This window comes from Alligator sinensis, unplaced genomic scaffold (assembly GCF_000455745.1).
Source record: "Alligator sinensis unplaced genomic scaffold, ASM45574v1 scaffold31_1, whole genome shotgun sequence".
Classification (NCBI taxonomy): Eukaryota; Metazoa; Chordata; order Crocodylia; family Alligatoridae; genus Alligator; species Alligator sinensis.
This window is the reverse complement of record NW_005841884.1, coordinates 4060511-4078291: the sequence shown is the minus strand read 5'-3', so window position 1 is coordinate 4078291 and position 17781 is coordinate 4060511. Positions and strand designations below refer to the sequence as shown.

At 46.8% G+C, this 17781-nt stretch overlaps 1 long non-coding RNA gene across 1 annotated transcript in view; it reads left to right on the top strand.

Annotated features, from left to right (window-relative positions):
• The first annotated feature begins 10514 nt into the window (after positions 1 to 10514).
• The window catches only part of LOC112549232, a 32822-nt gene continuing 25555 nt past the window's right edge, over positions 10515 to 17781 (top strand). The window contains exon 1 of the long non-coding RNA XR_003092606.1: positions 10515 to 10627. This is a non-coding gene — a long non-coding RNA (uncharacterized LOC112549232). The remainder of the gene's footprint in view (positions 10628 to 17781) is intronic.

Below are 17781 nucleotides of genomic sequence, written 5' to 3'. Positions count from 1 at the left end.
GGAACTGCTTTCTCCCTCTAATACTTTCCTTACATGGTGTGTGCTTTTTCCAGGGGACCATGTCTCTTAATGCTTAATGCACTATTGCAGCAAATGAAGATTGATCCTGCTGGCTGCCCCACTTTGCTTTGAAGTGCCCCAAGCCAACCTGCTACCATTTGGTGTGCTAAGGTTTGCTGCTCGCCATCAGTGCTGCAGTGCTGTTTGCCAGCATGGCCTGGGTGCAGAGGGAATTAGTACCAGCATGGATTTAACCACTTTGGGACCCAGAGGCTTTGACTCTGTCCGCTCTATAGGCACCCAACTGACTGGGGCTGTGCTGCTTCTGAACCTCTGAGATGCCCTGATACTACCCTGTTCCTAAACAACCCAACTCAGTTTAGATGCCTACAACCCACCAGTTCTATCATAGAGTGGGAGGCAAGAGCCTGTATCACAGAGCGTTCACAGCCTGCCTGCCACTGATTAGCAGGTGGTAACGTGTATCCTGGATTTACCGTTAATTCTACTGCTAGCCACTGGAGTGGGTGTGAGAGCAGCCAGGAGAACAAGAACTGACAGGAGGGGGATCAGTTGACCAACCTGTTGGTTGGGGTCCTAACTCTGTGGTAGATGCTCAGCCTGTGTATGGTCATGGCACCTCTGTAAGATCAGCTCTCTGTACAGCAGCTTGTGAGATGTCCTAGGTCCTTCCCATGTATGGTCTACAGTACCTTCTTCTTGATGGCTTGCCAGAAAGCAATGGAGCCAGGAAATGCACCAGCCACTTGGTGCTGCACTTGCTAAGCCCAGAATGCAGCTGCTGTCCATCCAGTCTTCTTGTTTTGCTTGCCTGTTGTGTGCTGAGGGGCTTATCTGGGACTGGACAGCCTTTCCAATGGCTGCCGTGAGCTCTGGTCTGGGTCAGCACATGTCCAAAAAAAAGGGGAAGATTAGACAAGAAGTCTCTGTGTCTGTATGCGTAAAGTGTAAGCCGGAAATGGTTAGAGAGCTAGGGCACATGACTTATGAGGAGAGGCTGTGGTAGCTGGGCTTATTTAGTCTGCCAGTTCATGTGGTTGTAGAGTAGGAGTAAATTTTAAATAATTAATGCTCTTAATTTCCAGGAGGCAAGATTTTTTAAAGTATGTTCTACTGGACCAGCTGTATAGTTGGGAGAGCTGTTGGCAAAACTTTCAGACATCATGAGCTCTTCTTCAGTTCTGACAGAGAAGCAGATACAAACTAGAACTGAATATCAGACAAAAAACTCTAGGCAAATAAAAACAGTATGCTTGGAGGGATGGAAGAGGGCTGTGAACTAATGCTGAAAAGGTGTTACCAGGAATCTTTATAGGACAAAATAAGAGCAGTATAATATGCAATCTAGTTAGTGGCATCAAAACACCAACCTTATTTTCCACAGAATTTAATTCGGTTTCCTGTAAGACTTATCCTATACTCATCATGATAATATCTACATACCTTCCAGTTGTGGATTACACAACAGGACTAACATCTGTTAAGTATTTGTTTCCTCATCCACTTCTCAGGGTGGGGGAGCAGGAAGGGAGAGTGAGAGTGAGACCATTTTGTTTTGACTGTATTTATTTAGCATGTTTTAATATATCTATTCAATTCTGCTTATCTATATCTATATCTATATCTAAAGGGCTTAGTTCATCTGTCTCCATGTATGTCTGTCTATCTGTAAGGTGTGGCTCCCAGCAGGGTGTGGCTCCAGCCAGTGCTGCGTCAAGAATGCTGTTAAGAATGATGGGTGAGGCATGGCTCCAGTGAGTGGGTCAGGCAGATGTGGAGCGGGAGAGAGATGGGGGTGCCACAGGGATGGACGTGGAGTGGGGGCAGCACGGGGTGGTGGGTGGCAGCAGCCACTGTGTATTAGCTCCATCCCACTGCTCCTGAGAGGTAGCGGCGATGCAGGGTGGTGGGTGGCGGTGCTCCACCCCACCCGCCCCAGTCATTCTTGACGGGTAGTTCTCTAGTATAGTATATTGATGTTGATTATGTTTATGTTGGAGCAAATGAGGTTAAAGAAAAGTACCTTGCATGTAGGTTTGTGATGGTCCTTACTTCCTGGGAGAGTTGATTCCCATCTTGGACCAAGCACCTGGGAAAGTTCTGCCTCTTGCAGAGACCAGATTATCCCTTGTTGTATAGAGCTCCATTGTGCATGAAGAGCAGAGATATCAGCCAATGGAATTCTAATGGAACAGACAGTTGAAGTAGGATGAATGTTTCTAGATAGAACTACTATGGGTTTGTATTGCAATAGCACCCAGAATGGGACAAGAAAGTGCCAGGGAGCCAGCAGATCTGCATAAACACATTCTCAGCACAACACAACTGTGTGGCACATGCAGGAAAAAAAATATCAAACTCAAAATAGAAAAAAGTGTACTAAACTGCTGTGAGCAACACTAGCAAAGAGAAGGGGCTGGGAACTGGAATAGACAATTAGACACCACCAATTAGACTAATTAGGCACCACCTCACTATTTCACAGGTCATCCAAATAGCTTTCGAAGTGTAATTCAAAGTACTGTTTTTGACCTATAAGCCTTAAGTGACCTGGGCCCTAGGTATGTAATAGATCACCTCCTCCCCTATATTTCACAGTGATCTCTAAGGTTGTAAACAGACATCTCATTTGACCCATGACTAATTGTCCCAGAGTTTAACCCCAATCAAAACAGGAGCAGCACAGTCATTTATACATGATGCCCTTCCAAGCTGCATTGTTTTGCCTTCACCAGTTGGTGGCCAGTAAGAACACACAGCCTGTAAGTCTTGTCTCTGGAATGAACTGCAATGACTGTCCAGACATACAACATGATGTTCTGGGAAAAAGTATATTTTACCTGACACACATAGAGAGACTTCAAGAGGGAGAGTGGACCTGTCTATCTGTATGATCTGAGGTAAAAAAGCTCTCTTTGGGAAAAACGTGATGTCTGTTCATAACCTGAGATAAGCTGAGAGCAACCTCCTGCAAATTCCATCTGTGCACCAAGGTCATTTATTGAAAACATAGGAAGTCGTTTTCCATAACTACTTCTCAACTTTGAAGCTCCCTCCACTTTTTGGGCGGAGAGTAGTATATAAGTAAAATAAACAAACAAAAATAATAATTTTAAGTTTTGCATATTAAAAAAGTAAGTAAATTAGCTGGTATCTTACTAACTAACTTGAAATGCTTCAGTCATGTAACTAACCTGAATAATTTAACTCGTATCAGATCAAACCAGGGAGATCATTGCTATGCAATCATTTTAAGAATTCAGTCATTTTGGGATGATTTAGAGTTTTTATCAACTGCAGATTTTTTTCCTTCTCTAATGCTGTTGTCCTAGCTCAGCAGTGGCTACAGTAATGCCTCATGTCAAGGATGTTCTACCTACAGCAAAAGTTAAGAACTTTTAAACATAGGATCATAGAAAAGTAGAACTGGAAGGGACCTCACAAAGTCATCTAGTCTAGCTCCCTGCTCAAGGTGGGATCATCCTTGACTAAACCATCCCAACCAAATGTATGTCCAAACTGCTCTTGAAAATTTCCAGGTATGGGGATTCCGCAGTTTCTCTAAGCATCCTGGTCCACTGCTTGACCAGCCCCATAGTTAGGAAGTTCCTCCTAAATGTCAAACTAAATTTCCCCTGCTGAAGCTTGAGGCTGCTAGTCCTATCCTCTATGGGCACAGAAGAAAGCCCATTCCCATCCTCTCTGTAACTGTCCTTCACTTATTTAAAAACTATTATCAAATCCCGCTTCAGTCTTCTCTGTAGTAGTGGCCTTGCTTCTTGTCATCTAGGCTTTGGAACCAGATTCATCTTTAATTTGGAACAGCCTTGGTTTGTTGGCCTACCAATTATAATAATAGTTAATTATAATAAAACAGAGAGAACTCAGCCAAAATCTAAGAGACTTTAGCATGAACAGGTCACTGTGGACCATAACTGATAAAACTTATGTCTCTTCTAAACCAACCCTGCTTGCTGCATAAGAACCTTCTATGCATGGCTTCTGGTTCTTTCTTTTAACAACAGGTGAGTCCTAAGTTTCTTCCCATACCAAATCTTCACATACTTTCATTATTTCTTTTCACTGGGAATTATGGCCCTTAGTAGCCAATGTAATCTGTTCTGCCTTCAAGAAGCAAACAGAAGAGGAAAAAGCTGCCAGTGCAAGAGACTGATAAAAACTCCCTCTTTGTATTAGTTATGGGATCAACCAAGCCACTAGAACTCAAGATGTTAAGGGCTAACACATAAAGAGGCTTGGGCCCCTTAAAGGCACGATGGGATCTGATATGGGATTCCAACAGTCACGTATCCTGCCATGCCACACGTGCATGGCAGGAGGCATCATTATGAGATTCTGCATCAGATCCCATTGTGCCATATTGCTGGTGCAGGGGGAGTCTGATCCTGGGCTCCCTCTGTACCAACAAGTAGCAAGCTTGGCCCCCAAGTCATGGGAGAGCACCATGTGTGCCCTTGGCTCTGAGCTCGGATCTGCTGATGGGGCTCCTGGCTGCAGGAACACATGGTGTGCTCCCCTGCTTAGGAGCTTTGATCATCTGAGGGGCACTCCCAACCTCTGGAGCACATGTGACTCTTGTGAATCCCATGTACTCCAGAGGCTGGGTGCTGACCACATGTTCAATTAAAGGCATGATAGGAAGCAGCCACAAAATTAGTACACATATCTTTTGTGTAATAGTTTTGTGGTTTATTCCTCATTTTATCATACCATTAACTGAATGAATGTGCATCACAGGAGGGCAGACAGACATTCAAACTGTCTATTTCTGAAGCAGGAAGCATTTATGCACCTTGGCTGAATCTGTTCTCTGGCATCCCTGCATATTTTCCTCTGCAATAACTAGTAGGCCTGTGCGAAGCAGCTAGTATTCGCTTTGGATTCAGTTGATTCGGGGGACAGTGATTTGATTCAGTGATTCAAATCACTGTCCCAGATTGATTTGTCCGAGTCTGATTCAGAAATTTGGCTGCTGCTGAATCAGCCAAATCTCCAAATCACGCAGCCTCATCCCCCGCCCACTCTCAATGGCTGCCCTGCCCACCCCAGCTCCCAGGTCTTTGGGAAAAAAAAGCCCCCACTCACTGGCTGCTGCCCGGTGGGGGGCCATCACCGCTGCGCCCCACTGCCTCATGGGGGGGAGTCTGCCATGAACCCCCCCAATCCCTGCCTGCTGTCCCAGCCCCCCATAGCTGCCCTGCCCACCCCAGCTCTGGCCCTTTAAAACAAAAAAAGTCCCCCAAAAACCCAGACTCACCAGCTCCTGCTCAGCTGGCGGGGGCAATTCCCGCTGCCCCCCAAAGCCCCGTGCTGCATTGGGGGCTCTGTATGAGACCCCCGAAGGCCCAAGGCTGCTGCAGGAGCCTGTGTGCCCGGGTCTTTTTATTTAGTTTTGTTCTTTAAAGGGCCGGGAGCTGGGGTGGGCAAGGCAGCCATGGCGGGGAGAGTGGGTGGGGGTCACGGGGCTCATGGCAGAGCTCCCCAAGTGGGGGCTGGGGGAGCAGGAAGAGAATAGGCATGATTTCATATACATTCCAGATCTGACTGCTGGTGGTACATACACACAACATGATTCTACAGACTAACAAATGATAAAAGGTTGATGACTTTTAGTGGATAAGAACTGTGTATTTGTTGGTTGCTTATCTGGGTTATCTTGGCTTCAGAGTTGAACTTTTTTAATTCATTAACTGGGAGGATCTCTGGACTAAAGGGAATTTATCTATTAAAAGACTGGAAAGAAACCATGCAAACCTCACTATGGAAGTCCAGGCATAAAAGATAAAACCCTTGGAAGGAAGCACAAGAGCATCACTAGCCCAGTATTAGATGATGACTAGTTTTTGTGTTTGAAAAAAGCAGGTAAATAGAAATCATATGTCCCACTGTCTCAACCAGAGGAAATACACAGTTCTGGATAATTAGTGGAGCTGTGTGAAAAGTGGACTTCTCTTTAGGACCCGATGTCTTAGGCCACTGGAAGACAATATAATCACATGACTGGGATCAGAGGAATTTGATGCCCAATCCCAAATATCACACAACATGCCATGTCAGCAGGGCAAGGCTGAATACCATATTTACTCAAATACAAGGTGAGCGTTTCTTTTCCCCAAACAACACAGGGAGAAAAAAACCCTCATCTTAGATTCAAAACCGGCCCTGGGCAGGTGTTTTTTCAGTTCTAGCTTTGGCCCTGGGCTCAGGGATGAAGTCAGAGCCAAGCCACCACCTCTCCTGGAATGGGGTGGCTGTGCAGTGGAAGAAGGTCATGTAACCCAGGGAGAACAGAGGAGACTGTGGGGTGGGGATGGAAGGTGCACAAGGAAGCTCCTTGGTGTGGGGGCAGGGTCGCACAAGGGAGTTCTGCTGTGAGCGGGGAGAGGGGCAGTGGAAGTTGCTGCCCCCATTTTTCCCTGGCCAGGAATAGAATCTAATAGAATCTATGTATAGAATCTAATTATTGTGGTGGTCATCTTAGATTTGAAGTAGTCTTGGATACCGGTGAATGTGATATGCCACATGTTCAATTTAAGTGCCATACAAACCAGCCCCAAAGCTGTTCCACATTTAATGCAGCAGCGTTGGGGCTGGTTTGTATGGCAATTTAATTTTGAACATTTGGCATTAATTTGAATTTGTGGGCTGGTCTACCATTTTATGGCACCATAAGTTGGTTGAATGTGTAGCATGTTACAATTTATCTTATGATTAACGCATTAATCATTAGATGAATGTAACATTTGCCAGGGGCCTTAGACTTCCACCCTCTAGCACATCCAGTTAATAGATATCTAACAAAAATGTCAAAATTGATTCACAGGAATCTAGTCAGGTAATGAAGCACAAATCTAACCCTCATGCCCATCATTTATTCCAGAGACCTCTATGGTTACAGAGTACAACGAGGAGGGAAACAATAATCAGTAGCTAAACTGCATAATGCAGTTAATGAGTAAAAGAAGTATGGGCAGACTGGGTATAAAGGGTAAGATTTTTTAAAATGGCAGTTAAATATTAGGCCTATGAATTAATCAGGCCTGTTTTTCAGAAATGCTCAGCACCCTCTTCTTTCACTGAAATAAGTGGATCTGACCAGAAATTCTCTGATGAAGCAGTTTTGTCCCCAAATACTGCTGGATTGAGCCTGAAATATTTTGTACAAAGCACCTTCGGTTCAATGAAAACTGAGACTGAATTTAAGACCAGGTTTAGATTCTGCAGATCGATAATCCAGTTGCCCAGACTATAGAACACTGCCAGGTCTCCCAAAGCTCCCCAGTAGCTCTTGTGTATCTCTAAAATTCCACTGAGCGTGCAGGCCCTCTTGATTATGCAGGCCCTCTTGATTATTGTTTCCCTTTCTGCAGACCCGGTCTTGGCCACTGGGGATGACCTGGTGAAAGGACTGCAGGTTTCTTGACCACCTGGGTGACAGTGATCATTGCCTGCTGGAATTCACCATTCAGCACAGGGTATTGAGGGCTTATCCCAAGACTAAAGCCCCTGACTTCAGAAGGACCAACTTCAATAAATTTAGGAGATTAGTGGGGGAGGCACTGAGGGCCCAAAAGGTAGAGGATATGGGAGTCCATGAGGGATGGTCATACCTTAAGGGGACGATCCTCCAGGCTCAGAGTGTGACAGTCCCCAATAGAAAGAAGGGGGGTAAGAGTGCTCTGAAACCCCCATGGCTCAGCAAAGGCATTCGAGAATGCCCGAGGGCCAAAAGGGAGGCATACACCCAGTGGAAGGGAGTGGCTATCACCAAGGAGGAATACTCCTCCTTGTCCCGTGAGTGTAGGAGGGCTATTAGGAAGACCAGGATTAAGGACAACAAAAAGTCCTTCTTCAAATACATTGGGAGTAAGAAGAGGGCACCGGGTAATGTAGGGCCCCTGCTAGACTCAAATGGTAATCTTGTGGCTACGCCAGACAAGAAAGTCAACATTTTTAACAAGTTCTTTGCCTCTGTTTTCTTGGACAGGGACCAGGATAGCTCTCCCACCACAGGTAGGGGCAATCTTGGGGATAGCACTACCAGGCCTCGGGTCTGTGCAGATGTAGTTAGCGATCTTCTGGAAGGGCTGGATGTTTTTAAATCTGTGGGCCCTGATGCTCGCCACCCACAGGTGTTGAGAGAGCTGGCAGGGGTCATTGCTGTTCCCTTGGGCTGGCTGTATGAACGATTGTGGTCCACGGGCCAGGTGCCTGGAAATTGGAAACTAGCTAATGTGGTCCCCATTTATAAGAAAGGGAGAAAGGAGGAGCCAGGAAACTATAGGCCCATAAGCCTTACATCAGTCTTGGGGAAAATCCTGGAAATTATTATCAAGGATCACATTGGTGAGGGGCCAGCAGGGGAGATCATGCTCAGGGGAAATCAGCATGGGTTCATCAAAGGTAGTTCCTGCCTGACCAACCTGATGGCCTTTTATGGCCAGGTAACTAAATCCCTGGATGATGGTGTTGTTGTGGATGTAGTCTTTTTGGACTTTAAGAAGGCCTTTGACATGGTCTCTCACCCCATTCTCATTAATAAATTGAGCGACTGTGGCATTGATGCCTACACAGTTGGATGGGTCAAAAATTGGCTGATGGGGTGCACCCAGAGTGTGGTGGTGGATGGGTCGTACTCAGCCTGGCGGGATGTGAATAGTGAGGTCCCCCAGGGCTCAGTCCTGGGGCCTATATTGTTCAACATCTTCATCAGCGACTTAGACGAGGGGGTGGAAAACACGTTGTCCAAGTTTGTCGATGACACCAAGATGTGGGGAGAGGTAGGCACCTTTGAAGGGAGAAAGAGGCTGCAATTAGATTTAGACAGACTATAGAAGTGGGTGGATGGTAATAGGATGGGGTTCAATGTAGATAAATGCAGGGTGCTGCACCTGGAGAGAAGGAATCCACAGCATACATACAGGCTGGGGAGCTCCCCCCTTGTGAGCACAGAGGCAGAAAGGGATCTTGGAGTCATTATTGACTCCAAGATGAACATGAGCTGCCAATGCCAGACCGCAGCCAGCAAAGCCAACCACACCTTGTTGTGCATCCAAAGATGCATCTCAAGCCGGTCCAGAGAGGTGATACTTCCTCTCTACGTGATATTGGACAGGCCACAATTGGAAGACTGAGTCTGGTTCTGGGCACCGCACTTTAAGAAGGATGTGGCTTGCCTTGAGAGGGTTCAGAGGAGGGTCACCTGCTTGGTTGGAGGGTAATAGGGCAGGACCTATGAGGAGAGGCTGAGGGACCTGAACCTGTTCAGCCTCAGCAAGCGGAGGCTGAGGGGGGATTTGGTGGCTGCCTACAAACTTGTTCGGGGAGATCAGCAGCAAATAGGAAGGGCCCTATTCCCCCCAGCAGCACCTGGGGTGATGAGGAACAATGGCCAGAAGCTGCTGGAGAATAGGTTCAGGTTAGAGATCAGGAGGCAATATTTCACTGTTAGGGTGGCTAGGATCTGGAACCAACTTCCTAGGGAATTGGTCCTCGCTCCCACCTTGGGTAAATTAAAAAAGAGTTTGGACGAACACCTGTCTGGGGTCGTGTGATCCCAGCGTGTGTTCCTGCCAATGGCGGCGGGGTCAGACTAGATGATCTGTTCAGGTCCCTTCTAACCCCTAACTACTATGAAACATAACAGTTAAAGAAAATAACCCTGAGTCTTTGAAAAGGTATTTAAAAGCTAATCAAATTTTACTACTAGAAAATCATAAAAGATGTATGGAACTACAGAAAACATTGCAAAACCTTCATGCAGATCCCTACACTACCCCTCCTAAGAATCCTTTGGGACTTAGCATCTTTCCAGGAGATCCAGGATTCTTCTTTACACACAGCTTCATCTTCTGCTTATGGTCTCTGTCTCCTTCCTTTACTGAGGGAGTCCTTGAAGCCCTGAATTGCTTCAAGTCTCATGTCCAATGTGAGGTATCTAAGAAGAACTGGTTTCTGTAGACTGCAGCCAGCTGATTGGTCTGGAGTTTGTCCAACAGAATTGAAGATCAGCTAGGTTTATGATCCTTGACTGTGCTCCCCTGTTAGCTCTCTACAGAGTGCACACTTGGATTTGCTAACACCTCTTGAATCCCAGTCCAAGACAGAAGTTAAACACTGAATGTACAGTGCAGCTGACAATCAAAAGGGTGCTCACAAAAAGGGTTTTATAATTTGGTTCAGATATGTACAGAAATGCATTACTCCGTTACAAAGGACAACTTACAAGGGTGCCTGACATTACACTCAGATGGGAAAATCTTAGCCAAAGACTTTTATTTCTTGGTTATCAAGTCATATCTAATTCAGGGCAGTAGAGCCCAGTACAAATTGTCATCTGGCAGCCATCTGATGGCCAACATCAACTTGGTTTGGTATTTAGCCAAGCCTTGCATAAAACAAAACAGCCCCAAACTTATCATCACTTTGTCCTTACTGACAGTAAGGCCAATAAATAAAAGGAACATCAAAACATCCTTTTCCTTCATCACTGAAGGTAATTCTTGCTCCTCAGGGGTGAAAATTGTTAGGGAAGCATGGTTGGGAAGCTGATACTACAGATATCCCTAGAGAAGAAGCAGCCTGGGTAAGTGCAAAATCTCAAGAGCTCTCAAGCTATTGCATCCCAGTAGCCTTAAACTCACTAAAAAGAAACAAATGTACAGGTTTATATTATATAGGTCTTTAATTGTGCTGTTACTAATGCTTCCTTCATAATTATATTATAGGAGGAAATCGATAGCAAACCCTCTATTAAGGCTGCCTAACACTTTTCATTAGGAAGAATTTTTGGCACATTTTTTAGAAGCTATGACACCATCTGTTTGGCTCAGGTCTTTGGCAGGGAGACCAACCACAGGCTACAGAAGTACCTTTCCTCTGTCCCAGGAAATTCAGTTAAAACAAAATGTTACGATTTCTTCTCTCTTTCTTTCATTCTTCAGAAAAAGGCTACTCTCAGGCTTTCTTATTTTAACAGAATTTTTCTGTAATGGCTGTATATTACATTACAATTGAAACAGGGTTTGGTTTTTTTGTTTACACACATATATGTATATATGTGTGCATGTCCACACACACACACACACACACACACACACTCACACACACACACATATGTATATATGCACAAGTCATTGTCTGCAGCAGTGGCAGTGAGCCCTCATGGTTGAGGATGATCACTCCTGCAGGTCAAGTAAAGGATGGTAGAGGAGTCTGTTGATGGCTAAGAAACTGATCCTGAGCCACAGACTCTCTGGCAGATGCCACAGGTGGTGGTTAAAGGGAGGGTCAGACCAAAGATTTCTCAGTCTTATTTCCTTTCATAGATATTAGGGGCTGAAAGGGACCTTGCAGATCATTGGGTCCAGCCCCCATGAAGTTTGGCAGGAAAGACTGCTGGGATCAGATGACCCTAGCAAGCTGTGCATGAACACACTTTTTGAAGATTGCCAGGGTGGGTGACTGTACCACCTCTGGGAGGAGCCTGTTCCAAACCCTCGGTGATCAACTTGTAAAGAAGTTTTTCCTTATGTCTAACCTAAGTGATCTTCAAACAGTTTGTGTCCATTGTTTCTTGTCCTCCCCTGGGGGCTCTTGGTGAACAGATGCTCCCCCAGGCCCTGATGTTCACCCCAATATAATTATAGGCTGCCACCAAGTCCCCTCTGAGTCTTCTCTTCTCCAAACTGACCAGTCCCAAGTCTTTCAGCCTCTCCTCATATGACCTGCTCTCTAGGCCTCTAATCATGCACATGGATCTCCTTTGGACTCTCTCGAGCTCCTCCACTTTCCACCTCTGTCATTTTTCTGTCTCCAGAGCAAGATGATTTTCCTTAAAGTAAGGTGTACCTTCTCTCATGATGCATTATCATGTACCCTTGTCCTGGGCTAGTTTTTCCTTATTTGTGATGTCAGTGCCACAGTTCTTAAAGCTTGCCTTGAGGCTGTCCATGAAGTGTTTCCTCTGGCGCCTGTGTGTCCTTTGTCTTTGGCCGAGTTGGGCGTATAGCAGTTATTTGGTAAATGTATATCAGGTGGGTGCACACAGTGTGCCGTCCACCTCAGCTGATGCAGTTTTTCACATATGTATATATACATCTACGTATACATATATATGTAGATGTATATATATGTGTGTGTGTGTGTGCATGTCCACATACATACACATAAATGTATATATACACACATGGATATTATACACACGTTAAAAAGTGTTTAGGTTTTAAAGGTTTCCAGCACTTAAAAGTTGGAAGATACCTACTGTGCATCTGCCATGTGCACTGGACATAAGTAAACCTCATTTAACTCCATGCCTTCCAGTTTCTGTGTCATATGAAGCAGTGGTCCTCCAGGCAACAGCCTCCTTTACTATGCAGCCCTGATTCATTGGCTTAGTACTGTCCACCTGCTCTACTGACTGAGGCAGGGATTCTAGAGATAAAATAGCATGTGATGATGTGATTAGAGACTGCATATACGTAAGGGGGCTGAGCTGAGGCTGCCCAAGTGACCTTGATAACGGCATTTTTTTACTTTTGAGTTCTGTTTAGTTTTATTAGCTGGCCAAAAACAAACAGGAGAGGACTGCACCAGCCTAAACAAGACTATACATAACTTAGGACAATGACAGCATTTTCTGCTGCATAGTTCTTCTCTGGGTCTCCTTCCTAAGGGAATAGGTAGTGGCCAAACGTCCTGATCTAGCCCTAAAAGAAAGCTGCCTCTCTGTTGAGAGATGGACTCAAATGTTCCTTGAAAAAACCTGTTTGGTTTGGAAATTATATGAAAGCAACTTGTACTATTTCTTCCTCTTCAGCTAGATTTGGCTCTCTAGTGCTGGATGCTGTATAAACACACAACGAAAAGCAGCCAATTCCCTGGAGAGGTTTAAAGAGAAAAAGGCAGAACTGTTCCCTCATTTCATAGAGCAGGAGCTGTGGCACAGAGAAGTCTGAATGAACTGGAAATGGAACCTAGATTCCCCAATTTCAGGCCTGTTGTTTTAACCACAAAATTAACTTTTCTCTGCCCTGGGAGGAACCACCTGTGTGGCTGGAAGGTCAGTCTCAGTGATCCATCGGTTTCATTGCTGCAAACAAGGGGGTGAGTTAGTCAGGAATTTATTCTGTTTGCCAGCAGCACATATGGGGTGGGGAGAAATGTTCTCTGGATAACACTGAAACTAAAAACAGGTTTGGCTCTGGCTCTTTTTGAACAGCACCATCAGGCCTGTCTCAGAGCTGGGCTCAAGCCTAATTTGTGACACAAACTTAAAGATGTCAGGCAGGGATGCAACATACCATGGACCCAACCCTATTTTCATTGGAGTATGTGAGAATGGTACCATTAACCTCACTGAGGGTACAAGGGGCGATCTAATCAGCACTCATTCCCCTAGCACAATAGCAGGCGGGGTGGGGATGGCTTTTGGTTTGAATAACCCCTTTATTATTGAGTTACATATTTCTTTGGCTTTCAAGTGTCAAATCAGAAACATCCCACACAGTTAAATATAATCCCTCTGGAAAAACCAGCAAGGCTCTATGGGCCAAAGAAATTATTACACAATACATCAAATGCACTTACATAAACAGATTTCATAAATAAGAGCGTTCTCTTGACATTTGCTCTCTGCTTAATTATGTGAGAATGCTTCCCATGCATAATTTCTTGTTTTGTTTTTTTCCTGGATTGGGGATGCAGAACATATTTATTCTTTAAAAAAACAACAGAAAAAAAAAACTTTAAAAGAAGAGTTTGCTATACCATTTCGCTGAATTCGGTTCTGCTGATTGGACAGTCTGAAAACTCAAGTCATGTGAGCAGGGGAGCAAAGATAGCGGCACTCAAAGCTGTTGCTTTCTGAACCAGAAAAGCCTGACCAAAGTGTAGGCCGTTATAACATAGCCCAATATTGATTTAAGCTTGGTTCTATCTGTTGACAGCTGCAATAAGGGAAACTAGTGAGGTGGACACCTCTGCTAATAACCATCCTGAATGAAGGTTGTCTATGTTGCATTCATCCAGCAACCTTGTGCATGAACATTGATACAGTCTGCAATTACATGATCTCAGCCTACTTCACCCAGGAATCCCCACCTTATTTAGTGCACAGGTAAGATGGTGCTCAGGGAATGAGGCAGGGCTGTATCAGGAATGATGCAACTGTGAGTAGGCTCAATTTACTGTATGCTGTGTAATCTGAGAGTCACTAATAGTCTAGCTCAGTTTTGCAGTGTAGCATGTTGGGGTGCAAGGGGTAGCAATGATGCCCCCTGCAGGCTCCATCACCATGCCCCACTCCGCCCTTAGGGTACCTTCCTGTCTCACCTGCCATGACTTGATGGAATAATGATAAATAGGGAGGCTGCCCACAGACCTTTGCATGGCTCTGGTTCCCCTGAACCCCCACTAGGGTCCCCAGTGCCCTACTAGTCCTCACTGATCCTTGACCCCTCACCGGGCCTCTATAGTCAACTGTGCCAGGTCGGGCACCCAAAGACTTAAGGGCTAATTTCATGGCTAATTTCATGGCTTTGGCATCCTCTCCTTTACTCCAGCTAGGCCTCCTAGCCTGGGCCCACTGTATCAGACCTGGCTTTGAGGCACTAGCTCAGGCTTGTCCAACATATGGCCCTCAGGCCACCATGGGGCCTGCCAAGGCATTTTCTGTGGCCTGCAGTGCTGCGATGGGAAACGAAAGTAAACATGGTTTACTTTCGTTCCTGCCCCTTGTCCCTCCCCCAGCCCCTCAGCAGCTTCCTAATGGCTGCTGAAGGGCTGGGGAAGGGACAAGGTTCCCATATGAACCGCGTCAGCTTGACATTGGCAACGCGGTGCGTGTGGGAGGAGGAGTAGCCGTGTGCCTCTCGGGACAGGATGAGCCCAACCGGAGCAGCAGGGGCTCAGCTGCACTTTCCCCCTACCTGTGCTGGTCAATCCTGAGCAGCACATGGCTTTGCCGCCACTTCTGCTGGCTGGTGCTGACCCAGGCAGGTCTGTCTCATCTGAAGCAGCATGCAGCTGAAGCTGGATTCCCGCGTGCTGCTGGGGATGGGAGGAGGCTGGCCAGGTTGGCACCAGCCAGCAGAAGTGTGGCAGAGCCGTGTGCTGCTCAGGGCTGACTGGCGCAGGCAGGGGGAAGTGCAGCTGAGTCCCTGCTGCTCCAGCCAGGCTTGTGCTGTCCCGAGCGGCACACAGCTCCACCGCCACTTCTTCTGGCCGGTGCAGACCCAGCCAGGCTCCTCCCGGAGCGGGCTTCAGCCGCATGCTGCTCCAGATGGGATGGACCCGGCCAGGTCAGCACCAGCTAGGAAAAGCGGCATGCAGCTGAAGCCGCCCTTCCGTGGTCCTCACCATGTCTTCCACTGCGCTTCCCCTGCTGGGCTCCAGGATCTCCCAGCGGGTCAGGGCCCACCCCAGCAAGGTTTCTCACAGCTCTGTGCCTGGCATGGGGTGGCTGTGGGGCTGGGCCGAAGAAGGGCCTGGCGCGGTCAGGTGCAGAGCGGAAGCCCTGGGGATGTGCTGCTCACGCAGCGTTGGTTCAGTGCCAAAAGGCGCCCTAACACCTTGGGCCAAATCCTGCTCCATTTACAGGTGTGGGGCCTGAGTGCCTCTGTGGGCTCCTGCATGGACTCCGGGCTCCACGTGTGTGGCCGCACTTCCCTTCTGTGCCGGCCCCAGCAGCTCCTCCTTGCCTCCCTGTGCCGGAATGCCCAGGCATTTGCGTGGTGCCAGGTCCGGCCCCGAAACTTTAGCTAAAGGAAAACTATGGCTAGCTGTGGTTTGGGGGCGGGCCCTCCCCAATAGTCTCTAGCAGTGAGAAATCTTTGGGGGGCAGAGACCCACCAGACCCTGCGGCCCCTCCTTGACATTGGAGGTGTGTAGCAAAGGGGAGAAGAGTGTCTTGCAGGAAAGGTGGTAGAGTGAAATAGATGTTTCCCTGGAAGGATTTGATATATGTTGTTGGGTAAAATGAATGAAGTGTAGTGGGATGCCTTCCCTCCACTGGGGATGCTCAGACATTGCACAGCCAGAAATAATGCTAATGTCTTCACTGGGACTCTAAAGCACAAGGCAAATGGATTGATGGACTGTGACATTAACAGCTCTGTGATGCTTGCATATTATCTGAGAACTCCAGCTTACTTGCTGAGATCTAGGAAATGAGTCATTTAGAGGGAGAGTTTTGAACTGGTTAGACCCATTTCATTGTCACTTCCTATAACTTCATTGGTGTCAAAGGTCACGTGACATCACTTCCTGATGTGATACCACTTCCTGTGAGGTCTCTGAATATGGCTCACTGGCCCACTGGGTGATAAAAAGTTCGGGATCCAGCCCCACGTTCAAAAGGTTGGACACCCCTGCACTAGCTGTTGCTTGTCCTTTCTGGTCACTGGACCCCTGGCCTCTTGTCTGCCAGGGCCCAGGCCCCTGTGTATCTGTGCCCCTGGCCTCTGTCTCACTGCTGCCTTGCACTCTGCCCACTCTGGGCTCCATAACTGCTTAAGTCTTGAGCCTGCCCCTGCAGAGGTCAAGGCTATCACATGCTTCTCAGGCACTAATGGGACTTCCTTAACTACCCCTTACAACCCATCCCAAACCTCCAGTATAAAAACAACAAACACAAGCCCCTGGGCTATTATATAAATCACAACAGTGAAGGTATCCCTCTGCCCTCTTAAGAGGGCAAACCTTCCTTCACCCTTGGACCAACAAGAGGGAAAACCTTCCTTCACCCTTGGACCATACCTCCCAGCCTGGCTCCTTGTGAGCTCCCTGAGTCTGAATGCTCCTCCGGGCAGCAGAGCAATCAAACCATATTCCTGGGTGGCTCTTCTGGGCAAGCACTCCTCCCCAGGCCAGCCCCAGCCTTGGGCTTATAAGCTCCCAGGGCCCTGTCTCCCTATGGTCAGCCGACTGCCTGCAGGTGCCTGCTAATTGCTCCATTAGCCTATTGCCCTGGCAACCTGCAGCTGCTGCATCCTGCCTAGCCTGTAGGGCTGCCTGGCTAGGCTGCTTCTTCTCTTAAAGGAATAGAGAGCCCCCAAGGCTCTCTGTTACATACTGGCAATGTAGAGAGGAAAGGCTGCCTATCCCCACAGCCCATGAATTTCTTCTGTCCTTTTTCCAAGAGGAAAAATGCCACAAAGGTAAAGGCATGGGAGCTGATATTGTTTCTCTGCAGCCTGTGGGGGAGGCCCTGCAGGAACTACCAACCTTCTGCATACTGAAATTTGCTGAAGATATACATTTAGAAGGCTCCTTCAATGCAGAGGATGATTGGGATATCATATGCAAAGAACTGGATAACCTGGCAGAGTGGAATAATAGAAATGGGATGATGTTCATAGGACAAAGCACACTTAGAGATTACCAAGAATTTCCGTTACAAACTGGAGGCTCCATCAGTTGGAAAGGACTGAGAAAGAGAAAGACTTATGCATACTACTTTTCTGCATGATGTCTACAAGCCATCACCGTGGTGCTGCCAGGAAGATGATGTGTATTAGGTGGGATGTTTCTAACAGAGATAGGGACGTATTACAAGCCCCTGGCATGACTTCATTTAGAATATTGCATACAGTTCTGGCTGCCCATGTTCAAGAAAGGATCTCCATTCCCTAATCAACCTAGTAACCCATCTCTGCCCCTGATGAAGTTTGAATTTATCTAGTTAGAGAATTTGACTTGTTTAGCCTAACAAAATGAAAGCACAGAGAGAATAGGGAAGTG